This window comes from Vulpes lagopus, chromosome 17 (genome assembly GCF_018345385.1).
Source record: "Vulpes lagopus strain Blue_001 chromosome 17, ASM1834538v1, whole genome shotgun sequence".
Classification (NCBI taxonomy): domain Eukaryota; kingdom Metazoa; phylum Chordata; class Mammalia; order Carnivora; family Canidae; genus Vulpes; species Vulpes lagopus.
In genome coordinates this window covers 15416792-15443106 of record NC_054840.1, presented here as the reverse complement: position 1 = coordinate 15443106, position 26315 = coordinate 15416792, and the positions used below count along the sequence as shown (strand labels likewise).

The window sequence follows — 26315 nt, the reverse complement described above, 5'->3', positions numbered from 1 at the left end:
ATGTTTCCTGCTCCTGAGAGTAATGGCTATATGAAGAAGAGGTCATACAGTTTCCTGGACCTGGTACTTCAGGGAATGTCTCTGGTACGTGCTGCCTGCATTCTGCCGCTGTGTTTTAGTTACTCTATCCCTCAGGTCAGTTGTCTGCAGAGCCTCTCCATGTTGGCAGCAGGCAGTGGCTGGTCCTTGATCCGAATGTGGTGAGATTTAACTAGGTATGCTCTGATCTGCCTGTTATAGGAGACCTGATGCTACTTGCACGAGAATTGAAGCCTTCCAGAACTCTCTGGTGAGTGGACATGGTGTGTGGGGGGTTTCTGATGGTCTTCTGTGGAAGTGGCTCACTGTGTTGGGCCCTAGGCATACTTGCCTGAGAAAAGCAGTACCAGCAGAGTGCAGGAGGGCGGGACTTGGTGGAAGCAGGTTAGGGAGTCACTGTTGGCACTGTGTTGCTAACTGAAACTAGTTTATGCTGAGGGATAGGGGAGGGAAATGGTGCCAGCCAGTTCCTTTGTACCTGGAGTGGGGTCTCTGTACTTGCTTCTCTCAGGGAAGCCCACCCAGAAAAGTGAATAAATTCCCATCATGTGTCCCAGGCATTTTTCAAATCTCTGTCTTCACACTGTCTCTGCCTGCCTGGAGCAGCACAGTGCACTTTGGGCTCTATTCCAGCCAAGCCTGCTGACTTTTAAAACTTCAAACTTGAAGGATGTGCTGTGGCAGGGCCTGTGCTGGTTTTCTAGGAGAGGGCCTATTTGTGCTAGTATGGATACAGGTTTGGCCAAGAAAGATGCCAGAATGCAGGGGTGTAGGACGTGGAGCAGACAGGCTAAACAGCCAGTGTCTGGGTTAGCCACCCTCAGCAGGTATCTCTGCACTTATGCTGAGGGGCAGGGGAGGGAAATGGCACCCACTGGCTCTTTTATCCCCAGAGAGGTACCTCTGCGAATGCCACCTCTCACAGATGCATTCCTGAAGAGTGAACACTCTCTCCCCAGGCACCTTAGGTGATCCTCAGATGACACTATCTGCCCCAGGGTTGCTTGCCTGCCTTCTCCCCAGGAGTAGGGCAGCACCCTCAAGTCTACATCTCAACCAAGCCTGAAACTCCTATCTTTGAGCCCTACGGGTTGCAAAAATTCATGAAAATCAGCCCCTCTCATTTTCCCAGCCAATGGCTTTAGGGAATTATTCTTCTGCACATCCCAGTGCACTCTACTCTCTCTGCAACTGTAACTTCTGATTTACTCCTCTATCTTGCTCAATACACCTAGCTCTGGGAGGTAAGAGCTATGTCTATTTTGTTCACTGTTAATGATTCCATCACCTAGAAAATTATCTGGCACTTAAATATTTGTGAAATGAGTGAGCAGTTGAGACAGTTAATAAGGTAGTGTATGATAGAAGAGTAATAATTATTCATTAATTACTCCCTAGGACCATAATTGCCAAAAATTTAGCTGAGATGAAACAGAATTGCATAAATCTAAACCATGGTCAAGCCCCTTTTCCTACATCAATGATATCAGCAATGTATTTCTTTATACTATTACCAACTTAAAAAATGTTTTATTGAGGTACAACTTAAAATAAGATGCACAAATCTTAAATCTAAAACTTGACTTTTACACATGCACACACCTGTGAAACCACTACTCAGATTAATATATAGAACATTTCCAGCACCTTAGAAGGATCCTTTATTCTCTCTTCCAATCAACATTTTTTCAAAGATTACCATTCTTCTGACCTCCATTACCATAGTTTTGTTTCCGTGATGTTGAACTCCATGTAATGGGATCATGAGGTATTCATTTTACATATTTGGCTTCTTTTACTCAACATCATGTTAGTAAGATTTGTTCTTTTTGTTACTATATTCATTCTATTGTATGAATATGCTTTACTTTTCCATTCTGCTGTTGAAAGACATTCAGGCTATTTCTAGTTTGAATATCACCAATAAAGCTATGATGAGTATTCTCATATATACCTTTTGGTGGACATAGTACTAATATATGTTGAGTTTAGCCAGGAGAGGATTTGCTGGGTCATAAGATATGTATAAGTTTAGCTTACGTAGATATATTATTAAATATTTTACCAAAGTCATTTTAGCAGTTCATACTCCCATCAATAAGTATATGAGAGTTCCAGTTGTTCCACAACTTTGATATTATTTCATATTTTATTTTATTCACTTATAAAAATTTACACAATCATCTGAGATGAAGACTGAAATTATAAATTGCTGTGATACTTCAAAAGTATTCAAAATACGTTTCCTGAGATTGGTTAATTTTTATTCATAAAATACTAAGAATGGCTATTACTTACTGAGCATGTACTGCTTGGTAGGATATTTGGGATACTTTACATAGGCTGCCTTACTTAATCATCACTACACCTCTGTGAAGTATTGTTATCCTCATACTATGGATGAGACATCTGTAGCATAGAGAGACATATATCATTTAATATAGACTTTTATTATTTTTTTAAAGATTTATTTATTTATTTATGATAGACATAGAGAGAAAGAGAGGCAGAGATTCAGGAGGAGGGAGAAGCAGGCTCCATGCCGGGAGCCCGACGCGGGACTCGATCCCGGGACTCCAGGATCACGCCCTGGGCCAAAGGCAGGCGCCAAACTGCTGAGCCACCCAGGGATCCCCTCATTTAATATAGACTTTTAAAGAACTGTCTGGAAGTGCCTGTATAGATTAGTGAATGCAACCACTCATTGTAGTGACAAAGCCAGTTAACACAGCAGGTTGCATTGTATGACAGGAAGATCATCCAGTTTGTTAGAGGTAGAATCTGGATTGACAACCAGATCTCCTAACTTCTTGTCTAGCATTGATAACAAATCAGCAGTGTACAAACTAGGTAATATTAACATTAATTAAAACAAACACATTTTGCAAAAGTACTTCATCCCTTCAGAACTGTTATAATGATTTTGTTTTGTGGAATAGATTGACCATGTCCTAAAATGATTTTAAAGGTTCAGGCAAGGTCATGTAAGAAAAGGATTCATGTTTTGTGGTGCTATAAGCTAATATAATTGACAAGGACTCATTAAAAAAATAAACATAAGAAAAATCTTACTTTTGCCAATGCTACAAAAAAACACATAAATTCATTTCTGGAGCCTGTTATTAGCCAGCCTCATATATGAAAATTTCTGTCTCCTGGTGTTGATGCCCTGGTGTAACTCCTCTCTCATATTGTATTGGAGTTGGTCTGTTGAGACCAATAGAATTCAGTAGAATTGATGTCACTTTGGAGGCTAGCTTATAAAGGACATTATGACTTTTACAGCTCTCTCTCAGATCATTCATTCTGGAGGAACTCAGCTACCATGTCATGAGAACCATCACACAACCCTGTGGAGAAGACCATGTAGTGACAAACTGAAGTCTCTAGCCCATAGCTTTGTGATTACCCCATTTCAGGAGCAGATCCTCCAGCCCTAGTCAAGCCTTTGCTGCAGCCCAGCCAACTGCATCCTTGGCTGACAGCTTAATATTCTGAGCCAGAGCCACTCAAAGAAGCTGCTCCTAGATTTCACACTCTCAGGAATCGTGTGAGGTAATAAGGTTATTGTTTTAAGATGGTAAGTTTTGGAGTAATTTGTTACACAGAAATTGCTAACTGCTACAGGCCCCTAACATAGCTTTGGAAGAGGCCATGCAAGTGAGAGGCCTAGAAGTTTGAGTTTCATAAGTTTTACAACAAATTGGTCTCTGCCTATGTTAATGTTAAGTCTACTAAATTGTTGTGGCATTGACAGCTAGTTTTCCACCAAAATTTGTTCTTTCTTTCTTCCACAGCAGCTGTAACTAGGTCATGCCTGTCTAGCCACATGCCATACTGTCTAGCCTCCTTTGCTGCATAGTGTTTCATGTGACTAAGCACTTACTACTGGAATGCAGCACCAGTTATGCGTGTCCTTCTGGACTGTACTTTCAAGAGACTAGGCATTGTTCTCCTTTCCTCCATCTCATAGGCCAGGATGGTGACAAGTAGAGTGACCTTACAAGCCAAGATCGAAGATGGCAAAAACTCTATCCTGCCAAGTTCCTGAATGACTTCATGGAGCTGAACACTTCCAGACTTGAACACCCCTCTGAACCACTTTGTTGGAGAGAAATAAGCTTCTATTGTGTTTGAATGATTATATTTTAAGGTCTATGTTTTATTTTATTTTTTAAAAGATTTTATTTATTTATTCATGAGAGGAAGAGAGAGAGAGAGACAGAGAGAGAGAGAGGCACAGACATAGGCAGAGGAAGAAGCAGGCCCCATGCTGGGAGCCCGATGCGGGACTTGATCCCGAGTCTTCAGGATCAGGCCCTGGACTGAAGGCAGGCACCAAACTGCTGAGCCACCCAGGGATCCCGACGTCTATGTTTTTTGTTGTTGTTGTTGTTTATTTTTAAAAATATTTTATTTATTTATTCATGAGAGACAGAGAGAGAGAAAGAGAGAGGCAGAGGGAGAAGCAGGCTCCATGCAGGGAGCCCGACATGGGACTCGATCCCAGGTCTCCAGGATCAGGCCCTGGGCCAAAGGCAGGTGCTAAACCACTGAGCCACCAGGGCTGCCCCCGAGGTCTATGTTTTAAAATGAGCAAGACTACTTCAACTAATTAGTTATGTTCTTCCAAAATTATTTTTCCCCTGGATCTTTGATGTTATTTGTTAATTTATTAACTTTTATTAACTTTTCCTTTTAAGATTTACTTTTATTTATTTATTTTAGAAAGAGAACACACTTGCCTGCATGTGAGAGGGTGGAGGGCCAGAGGAAAGACTCTCCAAGCAGATTCTCCATTGAGCATGGAGCCTGATGGGGGGCTCGAGCTCATGACACACAAGATCAGGACCTGAGCTAAAACCAAGAGTCGGACGCTTAACCCACTGAACCACCCAGGCACCCCTAAGCCTTTTTATTGATGTACTTGGTTTTAAGTCCTGGTTCCACCACTTAGTAGTTATGTAATTAGGATAATTATTTCTCTGAGCTTTGGTTCTTCTTTGAGGTTTATAACTTCATCTGTAAAATGGAGATGATACATTCTTCATAGCCTGTTATGAGAATTAGTGATATAATGTTTACAAAACACTGCCTGGACCATAGGAAGAACTCAATAAATAACAGCAATTTTATTGTAATAATAATAATTACTATTTAAAGTTATGTATTTAAGTAATCCCTACAGCCAACATGGGGCTCAAACTCATGACAGCAAGATCAGGAGTCATATGCTCTTCTGACTGAGCCATCCAGGTGCCCTATTTTTATTATTAATACTACCTATGCATTGTTGCACCTTGGACAGAGCATAAGATTTAAAGCCTAAGTTCAAATTCTGTCACAAAAGTGACAGATGTGATCTGGAATAAATTTATTCAGTCTTTCTCCATCTTAGGCTCATCTATATTGTTGAACATCTAGCTCCCCTAAATATCTTTATTTTCATTCTAAGCCTATCCAGAAGAGTTGTAAGCCAGACCCATAGCAAGTTTGAATGAATGTTTTTATATTCCTGAAACAGGGGAAAGTGTGACTGAATATAATGGCATGTTCAAAACTAGACTGAACATGGTAACTGAGCCCAAGTGAGCCAGAGACCAGGATGGGGAACCTGAAAAATGTATCTAGTGATTTTTTTTTTCTATTGCCATGAAGATCCATGTCACTCTACAAGGGAATGTTTGACTTATTCTGAATTAAATATCTGGGAAGATATGGTAATTATCTGGATTGATGTGCTTAGCCTATCCCTTCTGTTGAGGAACTCCTACTCCACTTCTCACAACCCTTGAGGTGTTGTCAGTTGCAGTGTTCCATTTTACTACATCCTCTCTCTCATTCCACATGACCAGAAATGTCGGTAAAAAGCTTCCCTACCACATTTAAAGAGAACCTGTCAGAACAGGGGAGACTGAGACGGAGAAAAACAGCAGTGAGAGAGAGCCTGATTGGAAAGCTCGAGCTCCTGGATTCATCTGTGCCTGAAGCTAGATGACACCTCAGACTCCAAGCCACATGAGCCAATACATTTCCTTTTATTGCTTATACTTATTTGGACTGGGGTTTTGTAACCCAAAGTGTCCTGGCTAATAGGAACTTTTGCAAAATGCACATGCTCCAAGTCTGGAGTTTCTGATGCAGTTGTGTCCGAAACAAGGCTGAAGCATGAGGGGTTTTTTTTTTTCTCTCTCTTTTTTATTTTTATTTCATTATTTTTTTTTAAATTTAAATTCAATGCATGAGTATTCTTTTAAAATTTCTCTAAATTCTACCTCTCTGCCCAAGTTAAGAACCACTACTTTTTTGTTTGTTTGTTTAGAATTTCAAGTTCACAGGACAGAGTTGATCATACTCCATTCATGGCATGGTATCATAGTTGGTCCATGCAATATCCCAGTCTTTCTGTTTATTTCATTTTTTTAAAGTTTTTTCTTTTAAGATTGTATTTATTTATTCATGAGAGACAGAGGAGAGAGAGAGAGAGAGAGAGAGAGAGAGAGAGAGAGAGAGAGGAGAGAGAGAAGCAGCCTCCATGCAGGGAGCCCCATGTGGGACTCCATCCCCGGTCTCCAGGATCATGCCCCAGGCTGAAGGCGGCGCTAAACCACTGAGCCACTGAGGCTGCTCTGTTTATTTCATTTTTAAAAAATATTTTATTTACTTATTTGTCAGAGAGAGAGACAGCACAAGCAGGGGGAGTAACAGGCAGAGGGAGAGGGAGAAGCAGACCCGCCCCATGAGCAGGGAGCCCCATATGGGGCTAGATCCCAGGACCCTAGGTAAATGACCTAAGCAGAAGGCAGACACTTAACTGACTGAGCCACCCAGGCACCCTATTTATTTAATTTTCTTGCCATACTCCACTTCCATTATCACTGCCCACAAAGACTGATGGTCTCATCATTTTAATGTATTAAATGAGTGTCTTTGTATCTGTTTTTGTAAAATGTGTTTTGTTGTTTTCTATGCATGCATTTCTCAATTACAAAACAGAATTTTGTTACATAGTCTATTCTTTTTTTTTTTTTTTTTTACTTTAAAGAAATTAATGGACTCTATTTTTTAGAGCAGTTTCAGGTTTACAGAAAAATTAAGCAGGAAGTACAAAAAGATTCTATATACTCTCACCATCCACCAACCAGTTTCCTCTATTATAAACATTCTGCATTAGTGATTAACTTTTGAACTTCAGCTGTCCTAATAGTCATAATAGGACAATAGTGGGTGATAGGGGGTTATGTTGCCACTGGCAAACATAACCTTGTAGCTTCTCTTAGTAACAAAAAGCTTTGAGTTTGGTTAACTCACTAAAGTGTGAAAGTGCCGAGTTTGGGAATAAAGTCAGGAGAGAGAGAACACTGAAATATTCTTAAACAATGTACATTCATTTCAACCCGTTTTTATGAAGGTCTGCGAATTTCGAGAATTACACATCAGCTGTTCACCCCAAATTTGAGCAAGCTGAGTAACACCGGCATTCTTAATGTACAATTGTGGTTATGAACGTTTAAAGTTATTTGCTTTATATATTGCTATAATAAAGGTGTGTATTGCAAAAAAAAGAAAAAGTGACACTGGGAGTGTCATTCACTCCGAGTAAATGACAATGCTTTTCTATGAATGAAAATAAAGAGATGTCTTGGAATACAGAAATAAATAACAACAAAACTCCAAACTCTATTATACAAGTAATGCTGGATCATGTAAAAGTTTCTTTTCCAGAGGATCCCTGGGTGGCTCAGCAGTTTGATGCCTGCCTTTGGCCCAGGGCGCGATCCTGGAGTCCCAGGATTGAGTCCCACGTAAGGCTCCAGCATGGAGCCTGCTTCTCCCTCCTCCTATGTCTCTGCCTCTCTCTCTCTCTCTCTCTCTCTCTCTCTCTCTGTGTCTATCATAAATAATAAATAAATCTTAAAAAAAAAGTTTCTTTTCCTTCTGATTTTAAAACTCTTGACTCATCTTCAAAAAGGAAAAGGGCAGAGGTCATTAGAAATATCGTAGCAAAGTTGCAAGTTCTGTGATTTTATATTTGTAAGAACTAGTTTCAAAGTAAGTTCTTAGTTCAATTCTTTGAATTAAATAGAAAAAGAAAACAAAAAGAATATTAAAATATTAAAATTTTAAATATTATTTTATAAAAAATAAATAAAATATTAAAAATTTAAATATTAAATAAAATATTAAAATATTAAAATTAAATAGAAAAAGAAGAGTCAGCATCTGAAGAGAGATGATTGAAGTTCTTCTAATGGTGACTACTATGTGAAGATGTCATAGGGCACCAAGATATCCACAGGAAAAAGAAATTTCTGTCTCTGCCTGTGAAGCTGTGGGCAAACAGGCACACAAAATTCCTGGGGGACAATAGTAAACCCCTCTGAGAGGTATTTTGGCAGTATCTGTCAAATTTTCATATGCATCTAGCTTCAGATCCAAGGAAATCTTGTTCAGTTTGGACTCAACTGGTATTTATTTCTTCCCAAAAGGAACTAAACTGGATGTAAATCTCACTGAAAGCCTTGGTGGGGGCAGAGCACAGAGATTCTGATCAGAGATAGACAGGAAGCTGTGAGTGGAGAAAAGCTCTGCTCCCCCGCTGTAAGAAGCTGATAGCAAGTCAACACAATGTATCCAAAGGAACACTAACCCCCATAGCCATCATGTGGGGAGATATCTTAGTAAAATCTCAAGCTTTGAGCAGATGTAGATTTTGAGAATTTTAAATGACTTCTAAGGAAGGAGTTTTTCCTGGGCAAACTGGTCTATATTAAGAATAGTGTTACTTGGAGGAAGATCAGTAAAGCCTAGATAATAAATGAAATACAGTTGAGAACAGAAACATTTCCCAGGAGTTGCCTAAGAATTTCCACCACTTCTTTAGTGAAAAGATTGGAATGTGGCACACAGAACTCTTCTGTGCAGTATTCATTGTACTATTTGGTGTGGATATAATTAGTGACCTACGTGCATTTTCTTTTATACTGTGATTCAGTCAGCTTCAACTGGTCTATTATTGTTTTCATAAAGCCCCAAGCTGTAGATAATGACCCAGATGGTGGGCCCAGACAACACTTGCAGTCAGTTGTTCCAATGAGGTGACCTGGTACACTGTGGCCCTGGCAGCAAGGTGCCTGAGTGTTCTATCTGGTGTGCTGCCCATTACAATGGCATTGGGCAAAGAAGCAATGTTCATCATGGTGACTATGGCCCCACAAGAGAGGAGCATTTTGTGTTTAGCCTGTTCTATTCCAGAAGGCAAGGAAGTATATCATATATTATAGAAATAGTTTTATGTAGTAAGTAATGTTTAAGTTTTTATGCTCTAAAGCACTGCTTCTCTAAACATTACTGTACATCAGAATCACCTAGAATGTTATTAAAACACAGATCAGTGGGCCCCACTCTCAGAGATTCTGACTCAGTAGGTCTGTAATGGGGTCCAATAATGTGCATGATAAGCCTCCATTATCTAGAACATTCACATGATAAATTTCTTATTCCTCATGATGCTGAACTTAAAATTTAAGATGTTACTGCCAACTGGTAATGAAAGCAGGATGCTTGTTACAACTGTCCCTGCTTCCTTTCCTGTACCAAAGGCTTCTGGGACCACACTGCTGTACTTCCTTCATCCTCTGCCAAACACCCACCTCCAAATTGGAATCTAAAACAGGGATTTCACACTTCTCTGTTATTAATTTCTCTCTTCTCTTTTCTCCAGTTCCTGGTGCTAATATGTAAAAGAATAATGACTAATATATGGCAGTATATAATTGAGCAATTGGGTTTTAGGAGTTCAAAGAAAGGGACAATCTAGAAAGACCCAAGATGGAATTGAAATGTAAGCTTGACCTTGACAGAAGGATGTCATTTGGCTAGTCAGGCAAGAGACAGCATACATTTCAGACCAAGGCAGCATCTTGGCTAAAGGTCCAGAAGTGGGACAAGTGGAGAGACAGGTCTGCGGGAGGGTTGTAGACTGGAGAGAACTAACAAGGAAGACTGAACAGCTAGGGTGGGGCTAGAGGGCCAGGGAGAGCTCAGAGTGGATTTACTAAGACATGGGAAGGTGCTGAAGGTTTTATAGTGATTAAAGGCTTGTTTCAGGCAGATTAGTTAGTCAACGGAGTGTGCAAGATGGCTCGACAGTGGAGGCCACGGAGCAAGCAGGCTGTTCTAGAAATTCAATTCTGTACAAGCCAACACCAGGTTCCTTCTTATAGTCTGAAATGCATTTAATTCACAATGTAAGACATCCTTAGATATTACCTCAGTGTATCTGGGCAAGCTGGGCCACATCATGTTCTGCTGACTTTCTTGTATTTAAACTTTCTAAAAATCACTTTTACTTATTTTCAATACTTTATATGTAATTGTTCAAGCTGCTTTTAAATAAAGCATTTTCAAGCCTAAAATGCTATTCTTTCCATTTGACATTGTTGGTCATTATTTCCAAATTAGCCTTTAATTTCCTTGCACTGCCTCACCTTCTCATCCCTCCAGGCCTTTTCCTTCCATCCTCAATAACCTTTCCCATTTCATAATCTAAATCTAAATTATCTTTACATTCTCTTTCCACCTGGCTTAGTTTAGAGGTAAGCATGTCTTTTTTGCCTAATGATTAGATTCACAAAAATATACAGTGACAGATGGGTTTCCCCTCCAATGTTGCTCCCATTTAATTTATGTCATATATGATTCATAGATGATCTCAGGATAAAAATGGAATATGTTCCTCATTTGAATGTGGGAATATGAACACTGTCCTCTATGTTATATGTGTAACCACATTTCCCTAGGTCACACTGATGAAACAGCAGCATGTGGCTCAGTCTTTACTAGCAAAATATGGAAATCCCAGGCCTCAGCTCCTTCACAGAAGCTTTAGGGTATCTTCTTCAGAGGGTGTCTTCCTAGCTCCCATCATCCCCAATTGCCCTCCTGATGTCAGCCCTGTGCTTCCCACTACCCTGACATCCACCTCACTCAACACAGGCATATTTGTGGTTGCTCCTTAATTCCATTCTTTTTTTTTTTTTTTTTTTTTTACCTTAATTCCATTCTTAATGGCTGTCATACCACTCTTGTCTCTGGCCTACTCTCTTCCTGGATGTGCTTTGTATTCGGGATGTGTTCTTTATTACTGTCCCTTTCTAGGATCAAAGCCCATGCCAGCGGCTGGGCTGAGCTGCAATCACAAAGATACTTACTGTGCTGCCTCATAGCCATGCTCCCTTTGATCTCCTCTAGCGCACCCAGATCAAGCATGTGTACCCCAACTCTCCACAGGGAATAAGTGGAATCATGAATTACATTGTAAGATTCCTATAGCTGATTTCATAAACTTTGAACAATTTTATTATCATAGTTTCTATAACATTTTGTCCTTGGGTAATTTGGAAATGATGGTGAGGTGCATTTCTGCACTCTTCATGTTTCTTAGTACTCCCCTACATACTATACACATGGCCTCAATGGGATCTCTGAGGTTCTCATTCAAGTGAGGTGAATCTCTGACAGCCCCTAAATACCATCAAAATGTCTAAATTTCCAGTGTACACAAATTAGGCCCCGTCCATTCATTCAAAATACTTTTTGAGCATCTACTCTGGGTCACATCATTCTTAGAACTTGAGTGATAGCAATGAACTAGGCAAGCAAAATCTCTGCTCTCAGAGAATGTATACATAAAAAATAATTTCAGATAGTGATAAGTGCTATGAAGAAAATAATATGAGGTAATATGATAGACAGTGATGGTGAGGGAAGCCTTGCTGAAGAGGTAACATTGATCTGAGACCTCCATGATAAGAGAGAGGTGGCCACATGAAGCCCTGGGCAAATACAAAGGAGGAAAATTAAGTGTAAAGATTTGAGTTGGAAGTGGGAGGCCAGTCAACCTGGACTGTAATATAAATGGAGGATGGGGTATGAAGGAAGTAATAAGGGATGAGATAAGAAAGGTAGGTAGGGGTCACATCATATAGGGCCTTGCAGGCTTGGTAAGGAGGTTTGATTTTATCTGCATGCCATAGGAAATCATTGAAGAGTTTAAGCAGTTAGAAGATCATGATCTAAGGGTGTTTTCCCCAACTAGTGTTTTTTAAAATTAAGATATAATTCACACAACAAAAACTTTATTATTTTAACTATACAATGTATTGGTTTTAGCATGACATAATGAATGCAACCATCACCACTCATTCCAGAACATTTCCATCACCCCAAAAGAAATCTCATACCTGTTAGCAGTTACTCCCCTTGGCAAATAGTAGTCTGCTTTTCATCTCTACAGATTTGCCTGTTCTGAAAATTTATATAAATAGAGTCATACAGCCTGTTGTGCCTGGCTTTTTTGCTTAGCATAATATTTCAAGGTCATTTATGTTGTATGTAACAGTACTTCATTCCTTTTTATGGCAGAATAATATTCCATGGTAGGTATAGACCACAGTTTGTTCATCCCTTCATCTGTAAATGGACAGTTGGGCTGTTCCACTTTTTGAGTTTTATGAATAATGTTGCTATGAACATTTGTGTAGAAGTTTTTGTGTGACTATATGCTTTCATTTCTTTCTTTGTATCCTTTGAAGAAATGTCTAAGTCCTTTGCCCGTTTTTATATTGGGTTATTGGTCTTTTTATTGTTGAATTGAGCTCTTTTTATATTCAGGATACTTGGCCCTTATCAGACATATGATTTGCAAAAACTCTCTCCCATTCTATGGGTTATCTTTTCACTTTCTTGATAAAAATTTTTACCTAAGTTTTCAAAAGATTATTCTGCCTATGTGGAAGATGGACTGTTAGGGAGAATGAAGGGTGACAGGGAGAGAAATTAGGAACTATTGCAGTGATCCAGGTAAGAGATGACAATAGCTTGGATGGTGGAAAAAGTTCTAGCTTTAAATCATCATGGTCAGCTCTAGTTGTGTAGTGCTAGATTAGCTGTCTGAAGTTTTGTTATACGTTTTATTGTTTTGAGGCCGAGAGAAAATTGTGACACAAATAATATTCATGTGGCTTGTCCATAGACTCAAAAATCAGCTTCATCATGTAGCCTCAAGTGGCTCTGGATTTACTACACAAGTCCTGACCATGGCTATAGACTTTGGAGATCCAAATTGCAAATCTCACCCATACAAAGATGCTAAATTTTAGTAATAAACTCATATAAAAAAATTCCTCTACAGAAATGGAAACTCTTAAGGTAAGGAGAATGTGCCATTTTAGGGGTTAAGGTAGAAAACTCAAAGGCCTGTGCCTGGGCCCTCCATCCCTAGCAATGAAGTTTCCTCAGGTAATCAAGGAGAAATTGGGGTGGTATGAAAGTTATGGTTTATTCTGACTATAAGAGCAAAAGAAATGGAAGAATGAAATCAAAATAAAGGATGAAAAGATGATTAACTGGAGGGAAGGTGAACTTTTTAAAAAAATATTTATTTAGTTATTTTAGAGAGAAAGAGAGTGTATAGAGGGAGGGGCAGAGGGAGAGAATTCTCAAGCAGACTCTGTGCTGAGTGGGGAGCCAGACTCAGGGCTCGATCCCAGGACCCTGAGGTCATGACCTGAGCCAAAACCAAAAATTGGACACTTAACCAACTGAGCCACCCAGGCACCCCTGGAGGGTGAATTTTTTAAAGGAAGCTTTTGAAGTCTGTTGAGGCTGCTATAACAAAATGAATGACTTATAAAAACAAAAATTTAGTTCTGGGAGCTGGAAAGTCCAAGATAAGGCACTGACAGATTTGGTGTCTGGTGAGAGCCCACTTCTTGGTTCATGACTGTCATCTTCTCACTTTGATCTCTCCTGGTGGAAGGGAGCTCTTTGGGGCCTCTTTTATTAGGCCACTAAGCTCATCCACAGGAGTTCCAACCTCATGGCTTAATTACCTCCCAAATATGACCACTTCCAAACAAAATCTTATTGGCCATTAGGATTTAAAACAATCTGTAGTAGAAACAAAATGAACACTTAGTAGATAGACTAGACATATAGGAAGATCAACATGAGCTCTTGGAAATAAGGATGGATATATGCAAAAGGAATAAGAGGTGTACTAGGGTCTAATTCTTCATAAAAAGCTAAAGATGTTTTTAATTATTATTAGTTCAGGAGTAGTGAATGGGCCCATTAAGAAACAAAAGAGGTAAGATCTCTGAGTCCTTGCTCACAAGAAACCAGATTCACCCATGAACTCAGAGGTTCCTCTGAAAAGAGCAGATGAATCCACAGTAAAAGCACTGAAGAACAATCCTTTGAAGACTGGGATAGTTCTACCAAGTAGTAGATTCTTTGTGACCCCAAAGAATTTGTACAGGTTTGAGAAGGGATGACCAGGAAGAAAGCGACATTATACTCAAATCATTGTTTTATGTGGGTTTGATTCAGAGACAGTTAATGCAGGTGGCAAGTAGGTCTTGCCAGTATGTTGAGGACACATTACAGAGAAATTTATAGAATTGGCATGCTAATGGAAGGCACATCAGAGATGAGGAATAAAAATGGAAAGCCAGACAGAAATAATTACTAGAGTCTAGGCCCAGATCAGATGTTGGGTTGATGGGAAAATATTTTCCAGGTGGGACTATCCAACATGGGTAGCAGAAGGTGGTCAAGATTTGTTTAAGCAGTGTAGCTTTGGGTAGCCTTAGAAATTATTGATTTCGGGACGCCTAGGTGGCTCAGTGGTTGAGTGCCTGCCTTCAGCCCAGGGCGTGATCCTGGAGCCCTGGGATCGAGTCCCACATCAGGCTCCTTGCATGGAGCCTGCTTCTCCTTCTGCCTGTGTCTCTGCCTCTCTCTCTCTCTCTCTGTCTCATGAACAAATAAATAAAATCTTAAAAAAAAATACTGATTTCATATCCTTCACTAAGATAAGCCTATACACATCAAATGCTAGAGGAACATGCTAGGAAAACTATTTCTGGGGCCAGAGGGCAAAGAGAAAACAAAGGAAGGAAGGCCTTCAAACTAGCCCTATGTGTGTCAGAAAAGGAAAGGAATCAATTTAAGAAGTTGGTTAAACTTTTAGAAATTCAATGGAGTCTCTGTGGAAGTAGCAAGGTAATACAGAGGGGAATGAAGCAGTATAGGCATATACTAGTACATCAGTTAAAGATGTCCTGGACACAGATGCTATTCAAAGGCCTGGAATATACAAAAGTTGAGAAAACAGTGAATCAAGGAGCCCACTAGAGAATAACTAATTCACACAGACCATGAGAAATAGAGGCTCTAGTTCAGGAATCTGCTAAGAGTGATTCTTCAGCTGAATCAAATATGACAACTAGGCAAAAACCTCTTTCCTAGACAGATTTCATAGTCCTAAGCAATTAAATAGCAAGAAGCTACAGAAGCATCTTCTGTAGACTAGGACCAAAAAGGCCTGCTCATGGGTTGTTAATGAAACCCACAATTACTTCAACATTGGGATGCCAGAAACATGAGCTAAAGGGAGAATGCAAAATTAGAAATTATGAATATGTAGAAGGGCAGGGCCATGTCAAATAAAACCTAGTGATTTTATGTGCACATTTTTTTAAAAGATTTTATTTATTCAGGAGAGACACACAGAGAGAGGCAGAGACATAGGCAGAGGGAGAAGCAGGCTCCCAGCGGGGAACCTGACGTGGGACTCAATTCCAGGACTCCGGGATCACGCCCTGAGCCAAAGGCAAACGCTCAACCGCTGAGCTACCCAGGCATCCCTATGTGCACATTTCTAACTTTGCAAGATTGTAATGTCAAAAAAGAAGAAGAAGAAGAAGAAGAAGAAGAAGAAGAAGAAGAAGAAGAAGAAAGAAAGAAAGAAAGAAAGAAAGAAAGAAAGAAAGAAAGAAAGAAGGAAGGAAGGAAGGAAGGAAGGAAGGAAGAAAGAAAGAAAGAAAGAAAGAAAGAAAGAAAGAAAGAAAGAAAGAAAGAAAAATGATTGCAATGTCCCAAATGCTACTATCTTAGAAAGAAGACTATGGGTAGAGCCCTAGCACCTGTCCCATATGAAGATAAATAGTGTCAAAATTAACTACCCAATGGGAGATTGACTCTGATTCAGTGTAAATTCAGAGACTGTGGACCTCAGATAACTAGCCTAGATTCACTGGCATCATGAAGAGGTTAAACCAAGATATTTTCTTGATCCTACTTCCTCTTGTCCAGTACTACTGAATCGCTGCTAGGGTCTTTGGTACACTAACTCTGGGCTCTGGAAACATAATTTTGTTTGCAATAAGAAAATTAAGTTGTTTTTCCAGATTTGGTGGGTTGGGGGCCAGTGCTGTGATGGTCTTTGTTCTGTTAAGTCTTAGAGGCTTTAAACACAGGCCATTCTGGAGATGCAGTCAGTATGCACCCTAGAGGATCTCTATCCATTCCACAGAAGACAGCCCATGTTGTAGCTGCCAAAGACACCCCAGCTATATTTGGTGGCAAAGACCCTTCTAGCTGAGAGTGGGCAGAAATAAGAAATTGGAGAGGATAAAGTCTGGGCTTTAATTTCTTTGGATCTTTAATTCACAAGTGCAAGAGAATATGATTTTGCACTTTAATTCTTTTGACCTCTGAAATCTTTGGACTAATTTGCATGGAACTTAATTTTTAACTTCAATTTCCTCCCAGGAAACTCCATAAGAAAAGGCAGTTAAGATTACATTTGGGACTTCATATGTTGAGGAGATTTTTATGATTTAAATATATTTATGTTGTTATTTTATCTCATTGCCAAACCTTTGATGAACTACATTGGACAATTTAGCTGGACATATTTTGGGAAGGGAAATAGAATATAGAAAGAATTTTTAGCTTTGGATGCAGGTTTTAGAATTAATTTAATTAATGTGCTCTTCTGACCCATTTCAGAGCCTCCCAGAGTTAAAAATAAAACACTGCCCACCAGCATTCCAGAAGAACTGCAGTTGGTGTTGGGGGAATAATCTTTTGAAAGTAGGAGACCAGGATCACTAAGATAGATTGTTAACTTTGTCTCCATGGGCAGCCACACCACTAGCTACTGGTTAAGCTTAATGGAGTTAAAAAAGAAAAATCTGGAGAATGTTGGAGGAAGGGAATCTTCTTTCCTGTGACTTCTTGGTAACCTTCCTGGTCTTTTCTCCTCATCATTCACTCCTCCCAGAACGTGTCAGACGTACTGCCGGCACAAGCAGTGCTGGCCATGCCAGCAGGCTCCTCCACTGTCTCCCTCCTCCTTACTCTTGGAGATCTGCCTTTCTGCTACACACGTGTTCCACCCTGTTCTTCCATGCTGTGAGTATTCCAAGAGCAGCACTCTGCCCTGCACAGGGGGTCTGCGGTGACCCACATAACCTGTGACTGGGTAGGAAGCCTGTCTAGGGATGCCTGGGTGGCTCAGCGACCAAAGCATCTGCCTTTGGCTCAGGGTGTGATCCCGGGATCAAGTCCCACATTGGGCTCCCTGCATGGAGCCTGCTTCTCCCTCTGCCTGTGTCTCTGCCTCTCTCTTTCTATCTCTCATGAATAAATAAATAAAATCTTAAATAAAAAAAAAGAAAAAAAGGAAGGCTGTCTAGCTGTGAATTTACAATTTTAGGATGCACTCACCTGCAGGTAGCATGAGCCATCAATATTAGCTCTTTTACTGATAAAGGTCATCTTTTGATTGCCATTTGCGCGACTTCTGTATTTGCCTTTCAGTTGGTTCTTAAGTTGGGCTGGGAATGTAAGTAGAGCTGACAGCCTTGCTTATTAGTTAGGTGTGGAGTATGAAAGAAAATGATAGATCAAAGATGATTCCTAGGTTTTTGGCTTGTGTGAGTAAGTAGATAGTGGTGCTATATCATAATATAGAACCTTAATTCTGAGATTAGAGGTATGCAAGAGGTGAGAATGATTAGCATGTGAGAGGGAGGCTGTGCCCGTGGTGAGGGATTTAGGGGAGAGTAAGTGGGCACTACACATACAGTGACAATGACTTGTAGGGGTGGGATGGCTTGGAACCTGGGAGAGTGAGTAGAAGGCCATTGATATAGTTCAGGTAAGAGACAAGGTCTTCAAGTAGGGTATTGGAATAGAAAGAGGGATTAATATAGGAGACATTTAGGAGGTAGGCTCAGTGGATATGGATAGAGGGATGAAGGAAGGGAGTTGAAGACACTAAGGTTTTAAGTTTATGAGCTTGCCCATCTAAGTTAAACATCTGGTAGTGACAAATGCTGATTTGATAGATTTTATCATTTTAAATATAATAACTCTTTTAGCCACAATGAAGACAGGCAGAATGGAGGGAAAGAAAAATGAAAGATAAACTTCTCAAAAGTGTAAATCTCCTATTCAAAGAAAAAAAGAAGAAACTATTCAAACCCCTTAAATCAGCATCTAAGAGTAATCTTTTAGGTTCAGACAGTCTTCCTTTTAGATGTGATACACTATATCAGGAGTTGGCAAACTTTTGTATAAGGAGACGGATAGTAAATATTTTAGGCTTTGCTGACCTTATGATCACTGCTGTAACTACTCAACTTTGCTGTTGTAAAGCAAAAGCAGTCTTAAACAGTAGGTAAATTAATGGGTATGGCTGTGTCCAATAAAACTTTACTTATACAACAGGCAGTGGGCTGGATGTGGCTCACAGGTATAAGTCACAGTTTGCTGACTTCCACAAGTTACATAATACCTTACACATGTGGCGAGTTTACCTTGCCTTCAACTCTTAGAAGGCAGTGGCAGGGCACCCAGGTGGCTCAAACATCCCACTCTTGATTTCTGCTCAGGTCATGATCCCAGGGTCATGATCTCAGGGTTGTAAGATTAAGCCCCACATCAGGCTCTGAGCTGAGTGTGGAGCCTGCTTAGGATTCTCTATCTCTCTTTCTCTGCCCCTCTGCCTCCCTGTGCTTGAGCGCATGCATCTCTCTCTCTCTCTCTCTCTCTCTCTCTCTCTCTCTCACACACACACACACACACACACACACACACACACAGAAGAGGGCATTGGCTAGTCCCAAGACTAGTTAGTAAAAGAAGGTCAAGGTCATGCAATGTTATATGAGGTTGGAAGGAGAGTAGTGCTCTTTTGACTAATAAGGTCCTAAGTTATAGTAGCAAGGGGAATATGACTCCCATATATAGGTATGTTGAAAGCCATTGGAAGAAGATTCACAACCTGATGCAAGATGTCTGAATTTTTAAATGAGATGGCCAAAGCAGGGGGCTGGGGCGGGGGGGAGTAGAAAACAGATCTTGACAGCCCATGTCCTTCTGACCACATCTCTACCATCAGGATAATAACATTCCTCTTCTTCCATCCAACAGCAGTAACAAGTAGAACAAAGAAAGGTTGTGACTCATGTCTATGGCAGGGTCCAAAGGGACTTCCAGGTCACAGGAAGAGGACAAAGGCTTGCTAGGGTTGGCGAAGGGCCCACTGCTGGAGAGGGAAGGTGGGGACCACATAGAGGGAAAAACAAAGTGAAAGCACAGTAGGAATAGGGGAGAAGAGGGTGGTATGATGACAGACAAGGCATCTATGAGAATGCTTTCCATCATTAAGGGAACATCTATGGAGGAGCAACCTCAAAGTCTGGTCAGTGAAGTCTATGCTCATGGACCATGCTCAGAGGTGAACTGGTTTGATAAGGAGGCAATGGTGAGCTTCTTTCCTCTACCAGAGTCATACAGCTTGAAGTCTGTCTGTGGGAATGACTGAGTTAAGAATTATTTGACCCCCCTTCTGTGGTGTACGTGTGTGTTCACTTGGCCAGAGAACGGGTACAGATCATCCCCCAGCAATACCAGCCAATGGCAAATATGAGAGACAATGAATAATGTAAGTGAAAACAAGAGAAGCCAGGAGAATTCTGATGTGCTATTAGTTTTATGATCCTAAAACCACAAAACTAGAAAGGTCTGTGAAAGAGTATCTGACCTAGTCTTCTGCCTTTAAGAAAAGTTAGTCTTTGTTAATGATGTGCCTGACAAAAGACCAGGCATTCCCCCTCAATAATCCATTCCACTCTTTTTTCATTCTGGCAGTCTGGAGATTCTTGATGTCCAACAGAAATCTCTCCTACTTTAATCCCCTTTTCTCTTACTTGATCTTCTGTGCTATACACAAAACAAAAACCCTTTGCAGTTCTTAAGACACAGTAGAGGATCATTTATTAGGGCATTTGAACATGAGGAATATTCACACCACAGAATTGTGATGATGAGTCTGCCAGTGTTGGCTCAGTGGCCCAGATCACTTAGTGCAGACAGGGTGGTGCAGATTATAATGGACAAATTAAAAATAACCTTGTCAGTGGCCATTTCAGGTAAAGAATATATGTTTTATGAAATAAAGGTCATTTATTACTGTGTAGAAAAAAAAAGCTACTGTTGTACAGGCCAAAATAGACATTTGAAAAGGAAAAGGGCTGCAAAAACAAGCAGACATTGATGAATCTGTTCAAGTGAGAATAGCATTCACATCTCCTTTAGTTGTGCTGGAAGCAATTTCAACAAATCCTGTTAGCAATTTCCTCACACTCCTTTCTGCAGGCAATCAAGAATTTTTCACAATAAGTAAATATGGCTTGCTTTTTTATTACTGCATATGGCTTTTTTTTTGGAGGATTATTTTAAGGAAATACGTATCACCAAGTGGACTTTTTATACTATGAGAATTGAAAAGCATAACCTATCTGTTGTTTTCAAAATCATTAGATATTTAGGGTTTCTCATAATGTGTTACATTTTTGTTGTTGCTTTCATAAAGCTAGATATCTTTACTTGACGCAAAATGACAACAAATCCTGAATCCATTCTTTATTTAATGTAGTTTTGTTAGATAAAATGTTCTCTAATCGCACAAAGCTTTTAAATTTATATATTTATTTATTTTGATCATTAAACACATCCCATTTTAGATACCACTGTGTATTTATCAGGCTAGGCTAGGCACTGCCGTGGTAACAAATTAACTCTTAAATCTCAGTAGCCTAACATAACAGAGGTTTATTTCTTGCTCACATTACATGTCATATTTCGGTCAGTGGGAAGCTGTCTTCCACACAGTCTCTTTAAATGTTAAAGGTCTTTTGTTTGATCATAACGTTCTTTTGAAGTTCAGAGTGATCTCATTAATTGTGTTACCCTTCATTTATCTTCTCTTAGGAGATTCCAGTTTTGTGAGCCTTTCCACCTGTTAGCATTCTTAGGTGTAGACAAAAGAATCAACTCCAGGTCATTCAAATGAGCACAGGCACTTATTAAGGGAAATGAGAAAGTCCAGGTATAACCACTGGAAAGGCTGGAGGAACAGGTTCTAGACTGCGTTACCACCAATCTCAGCACCTAAACTATCTTTGTTGCAATAGGGAAACTATTGTTCCTATCTTTATCCCCAGAACAATGACATCAAAGCCACCTATGCTGGCAGAATGGATATGTAGACCCTGTCTGTTTTTTTTTTTTTTTTAAGATTTTATTTATTTAATCATGAGAGACACAGAGAGGGAGAGACATAGGCAGAGAGAGAAGCAGGCTCCCTGAGGGAGCCGGATGGGAGACTTGATCCCAGGACCCCAGGATCATGCCCTGAGCCGAAGGCAGATGCTCAACCCCTGAGCCACCCTGGTGTCTCAGGACCCTGTCTGTTCTTCACGTAGTTTCTAATAGATGCAATCAAGAGCCAGAAAATAAGTTCTAGAAACTCACGCTGGATTCAGAGGCTAGGGAGATTAGGAAATGTTTACTTTTATTTTTTTAAGACTTTATTTATTATTTATTTATTCATGAGAGACAGAGAGAGAGAGAGAGAGGCAGAGACATAGGCAGGGGGAGAAGCAGGCTCCATGCAGGGAGCCCGACGTGGGACTCGATCCCGGGTCTCTAGGATCACGCCCTGGGCCAAAGGCAGCACTAAACTGCTGAGCCGCCCAGGCTGCCCAATGTTTACTTTTAGAATTTACTTTGGGAAGACAGAATTCACAATGTGGGCAACTATTGAAATCTTTCAAAAGATTTGGGACTGCCACAAATAAGAGATGATTACTATACTTTCTTTTATAGAACTCATTTTCTTTGTACTTACAAATTTCTTTTTTTCTATTATAGGAGTAATATAACCAGGGATAAGAAAGAAGCACTCATGTTGCCACTATCCTAACACAGCTACTGTTATTATTTTGGTCTATTTTCTTTTTGTCCCTTTTCTGTGCAGAATTCTTTTCTATAAAATTGTATAATGGTGAATACTGATTTCCTAGTGAAATATTAAAACAAATATTTTCTTCATGTTGCCACATTATCTTCAAGATCATGAATTTTAGAGGCTGTGCAATATTGCAACAGTTAGAACAGTTTCACTATGTAAATGCACTATGTAAATATAATATTGTGATACAAGTCAATAGGTGTAACTTTTCTGATTATAGTTGTATGCTTATTTCTTCATTTATGATGTGATTACATCAACATCTTGACAGTTACCTTATTTTCCAGTTTTCATCAAGATGTGTGACCTCACAGAGACATAGTCCAAGACTAAATGTAGATAGGAAAAGAAATGTGAAAACTTCAAGCAATTGGTTCACTTAAAGTACAAAAACATAATGTTCACTCTTTAGAATAAGGGGCTTTTAGTATGTCTCATCCATGCTGGCAGCCAGTCTTCCTTTATAAGATGCCAGATAATTTTTAAAAAATCCAGATAACTGTTCCATTATTCATTTGCTTATGTCATCATAAACTTAATATAATTTATAACCATTATATATAGCAAAATCCAATTTTGTTGAACTATACTCACCAAAAGAAAACACACTATAGCCTTAGGAAAAATCCATTAATTCATTTGAAATATAAGTATTGTGCACTCACTATTCCAAAGAACTCTGCTAACCCCTGTGTGAACACAATGATAACATACGGTTTCTGTCAAGGGGACATGTAAAGTCTCTGATCAGAAACTTTTTTTTTTAAGCAGCAATATGTTGTATTGCCTTTAAGTTTTACTTGAAGGCACTAAAAGAACATTGGATTGGTAGAATTTTCACAATCTTTTCTAGCACTGTGTGACTGGACAAGTTACCCAAACTCTCTGGGTCACAGTTTCCTCATCTGTGAAGACAAGTTGTTAGACTGCTGAGTGCTCAGATTTCTCATCTCTAACATCGTGAAAATGATGAAGTATCCCACAGGCTGTCAGTGGTTCTCTACCACAAAATAATAATACACATATATGTATTTATTATATGCATGTATATTTACACACAGATATACAAAAGATACAGCTTTAGAAAACCTATGAAATGAGTATCCCATGTGAAATTCATGAAGTACTCAAAGAACCTTAGACTCTATCATGAAAAGAACAATCATCCCTTAAGAGTTATAGATAGCACTTGTCGTAATACAAGTCTTAATCTGCTTCAATTCTGTGAAAATGCCAATCAACTTCTGGGCAAGATTCTCTCAAATGGAATCATTTCAGCTCATGTAAGTATAGTATGCAGTTAAAAGATTGCATTTTTAAGTGACTAATGGACAACCAGACTCTGAATAAGGTACTTTTCAAATGTGATCTCATTCAGTCCTCACAGCAGCCCGATGAGGGAGGGATTATTGTTTTCACAGGCAAGAAAACTGAGACTCAGAAGGTTAAGCAATTTGTCCAAAATGGCAGAGCTGTTTTCTTATCCAGGTCTGTCTGACTCCAAAGCCTATGCTCTTCTCGTCCCAACCTATTTTCTGGAGCTCTCTCTCCGAACTTAATTAACATCGATATTCCTCTTATGATAACAATCCTCTTATGAAATTATCTGAACTAATTTCTCATATCCTGATGTCAAAAAGAGCACACTTAGAGAATAGAGGTGGCTTTCCGAATAAAGTTTAACATACGACTTTAACTAAAATGTTAAAGTTAATTTAACATTTAACATAAAACTAAACTAAAATGTCATTTTACATATATGTATATACATATACACACATACATGCATAGGCACTGGCATTAGTAGAAGACATCATTAATTAGGGCATAAATAATTCCCTTTGTATTCGTTTTTTTCCCATGTATTTTTCTGAAATGAGGTAAAGAAGAGCTTTCTCTCCTGAATTCCTAGCTGCTCAAAATTTGAGTCAGTTTCTTTCTGAGTCTCAATCATTCTCAAGTGAACCCCAAAGTAGTTTCCTTTTTTCTCTAAGCTTCTTTTGAAGGATCCTCATTTGTAATCCTTATTATTAACATGCAAGTAGCACATCAGGCTTGCAAAACCTTTTACAATTATTGTCTAATACATTTTTCTAGTCTGGGAGACCAACATTTTACAGAAAAGCAAAATGAGATGTAGATATGTTAATTTCCTTGGGCAGAGTGACAGAGTGACTTTCTGCAGACACAGCCAAAGCAAAGCTGAACTAGTCTTGGATTTTTAGGACAGAAACTCTGCTCCTTGAATGATAACATTTAACAGTTCCACTGATCCTATGATTGCAGACAACCCACTTCACTTTTGCAAACAAATCAGTGACAGAAGTGCCTCAAAAAAGACCAAAAACCAAAAAAAAAAAAACCTAGAGTTCCAATTTATTACACAGAATTGATTCACCTTATTTTCTGGTTACTCTTCAAGGGTTTGCCCTTGAGTTAATTGATAAAAAGCTGCTTTAGCTCTTCATTCTTTTTTTTTTTTAATTTTTTATTTATTTATGATAGTCACAGAGAGAGAGAGGCAGAAACACAGGCAGAGGGAGAAGCAGGCTCCATGCACCGGGAGCCCAACGTGGGACTCGACCCCGGGTCTCCAGGATCGTGCCCTGGGCCAAAGGCAGGCGCCAAACCGCTGCGCCACCAGGGATCTCTAGCTCTTCATTCTTATCTTGAATTTGTGCACGGTTTTCAAAATGAGAGATGCAATGCTATTTTATGTACTATAGACTTCCTTGACATTGCTTTGGTTTGCTCTTTTAAATTCTGTATTCACATAAGATATGAGGCTAAATAAATGTGAAAGAGAAGTTGCAGTTCTCCCCAGAAACGGAAGTCCTCCTGTATTTGACTTCTAGACAGATCCACCTGAACATAGGTCCCTGTTTTTAAATCGATATTTTAAGTTCACTTTACTGCTCACTCTTGGCAAGAGGAGCTTCCGTCTTTTAACCTTTATGATGACTAAGCTGAATGGGTCTTTGATTTGGATGAAAAATCATACAGCTAAAAGAAGGTAGTAAATCTCTGCTGTATGGCCAATAAATAAGACCATGGCATATTATATTTGATTTCATGATGTTTGGGATTTGTAGTTAATAAACAGACTCTCCAGAATATTATAAATGAAATGCTAACTTTATTTAAAATTTTATTTTAGGGATCCCTGGGTGGCGCAGCGGTTTGGCGCCTGCCTTTGGCCCAGGGCGCGATCCTGGAGACCCGGGATCGAATCCCACATCGGGCTCCCGGTGCATGGAGCCTGCTTCTCCCTCTGCCTGTGTCTCTGCCTCTCTCTCTCTCTCTGTGACTATCATAAATAAATAAAAAATAATAATAATAAAATAAAAAAATAAAATTTTATTTTAGGTCATATGATAATTTGACAATAATTTTGATAGCTAAAAAGGAAATAAAACACCAGCAGAATTTAAGAAGCTGTGTCATCCTGTACATTTAGGATCAGGAAAATAAAACTCTAGTAACAGAAGGACTAGTATGTTTTATTAGGTAAAATTTGAGCAATGATTTTTAGGTTGATTTATTGGCAATTTTACAGATGAGATATTTGCTAATTTCTCCGAAGTATAATTTAGAAAATTCAGAAGACAGATAATTTCATTGCTTGACTAATATTGGCAGTCCTCCTTGTAACTGATTTTTCTCTGAACTGTCCTTTAAGGATGTTCTTAAAGTTAATTACAATGATATTTTACAACTAGTTTTATTTAATATTTTGAATTAAATTACCTCTTTAAACATATTTATGTAAGGTCAGATTACTTGGGAAATCTGGAATAAGTGGAAATAAATTTATGAAGCTGAGAAAACACACATGTATCTAAAATATCTAAAGTACATAAACATAACTTCAAGCTCTAGTGTGATGGACTTTAGTCTTTATAGAATTAGGAAAAAACTGAATTAGTAAAATGATGTTTCTGTCGCCAGATTAGTTAATTGACTCATTTTTCTTGGCAGAGGGAGTGAGGCTGTCATATACAGTAGTCACTTGACTGGGGATCCAGAATGACGGAGTCCAAATCTGGCTCTGTTGGCGAGCCACTAATGTCTGTTTATCAGATCCTCACCAATATAATGTCGT

General features: G+C 39.2%; 1 protein-coding gene and 1 long non-coding RNA gene across 6 annotated transcripts in view; one reads left to right on the top strand and one right to left on the bottom strand.

The window, feature by feature from the left end:
- LOC121477311 overlaps window positions 1–6416 on the top strand; it is a 39343-nt gene extending 32927 nt beyond the window's left edge. For 3 of the 5 annotated variants that reach the window (XR_005984205.1, XR_005984206.1, XR_005984202.1), the window contains 3 exons: window positions 241–289; window positions 3325–4192; window positions 4768–6416. This is a non-coding gene — a long non-coding RNA (uncharacterized LOC121477311). The remainder of the gene's footprint in view (window positions 1–240; window positions 290–3324; window positions 4193–4767) is intronic. The other 2 variants (XR_005984203.1, XR_005984204.1) reach the window with 2 other exon arrangements.
- The window catches only part of KPNA4 (karyopherin subunit alpha 4), a 189256-nt gene that overhangs the window by 95482 nt on the left and 67459 nt on the right, over window positions 1–26315 (bottom strand). The gene's annotated exons all lie outside the window — the stretch shown is intronic.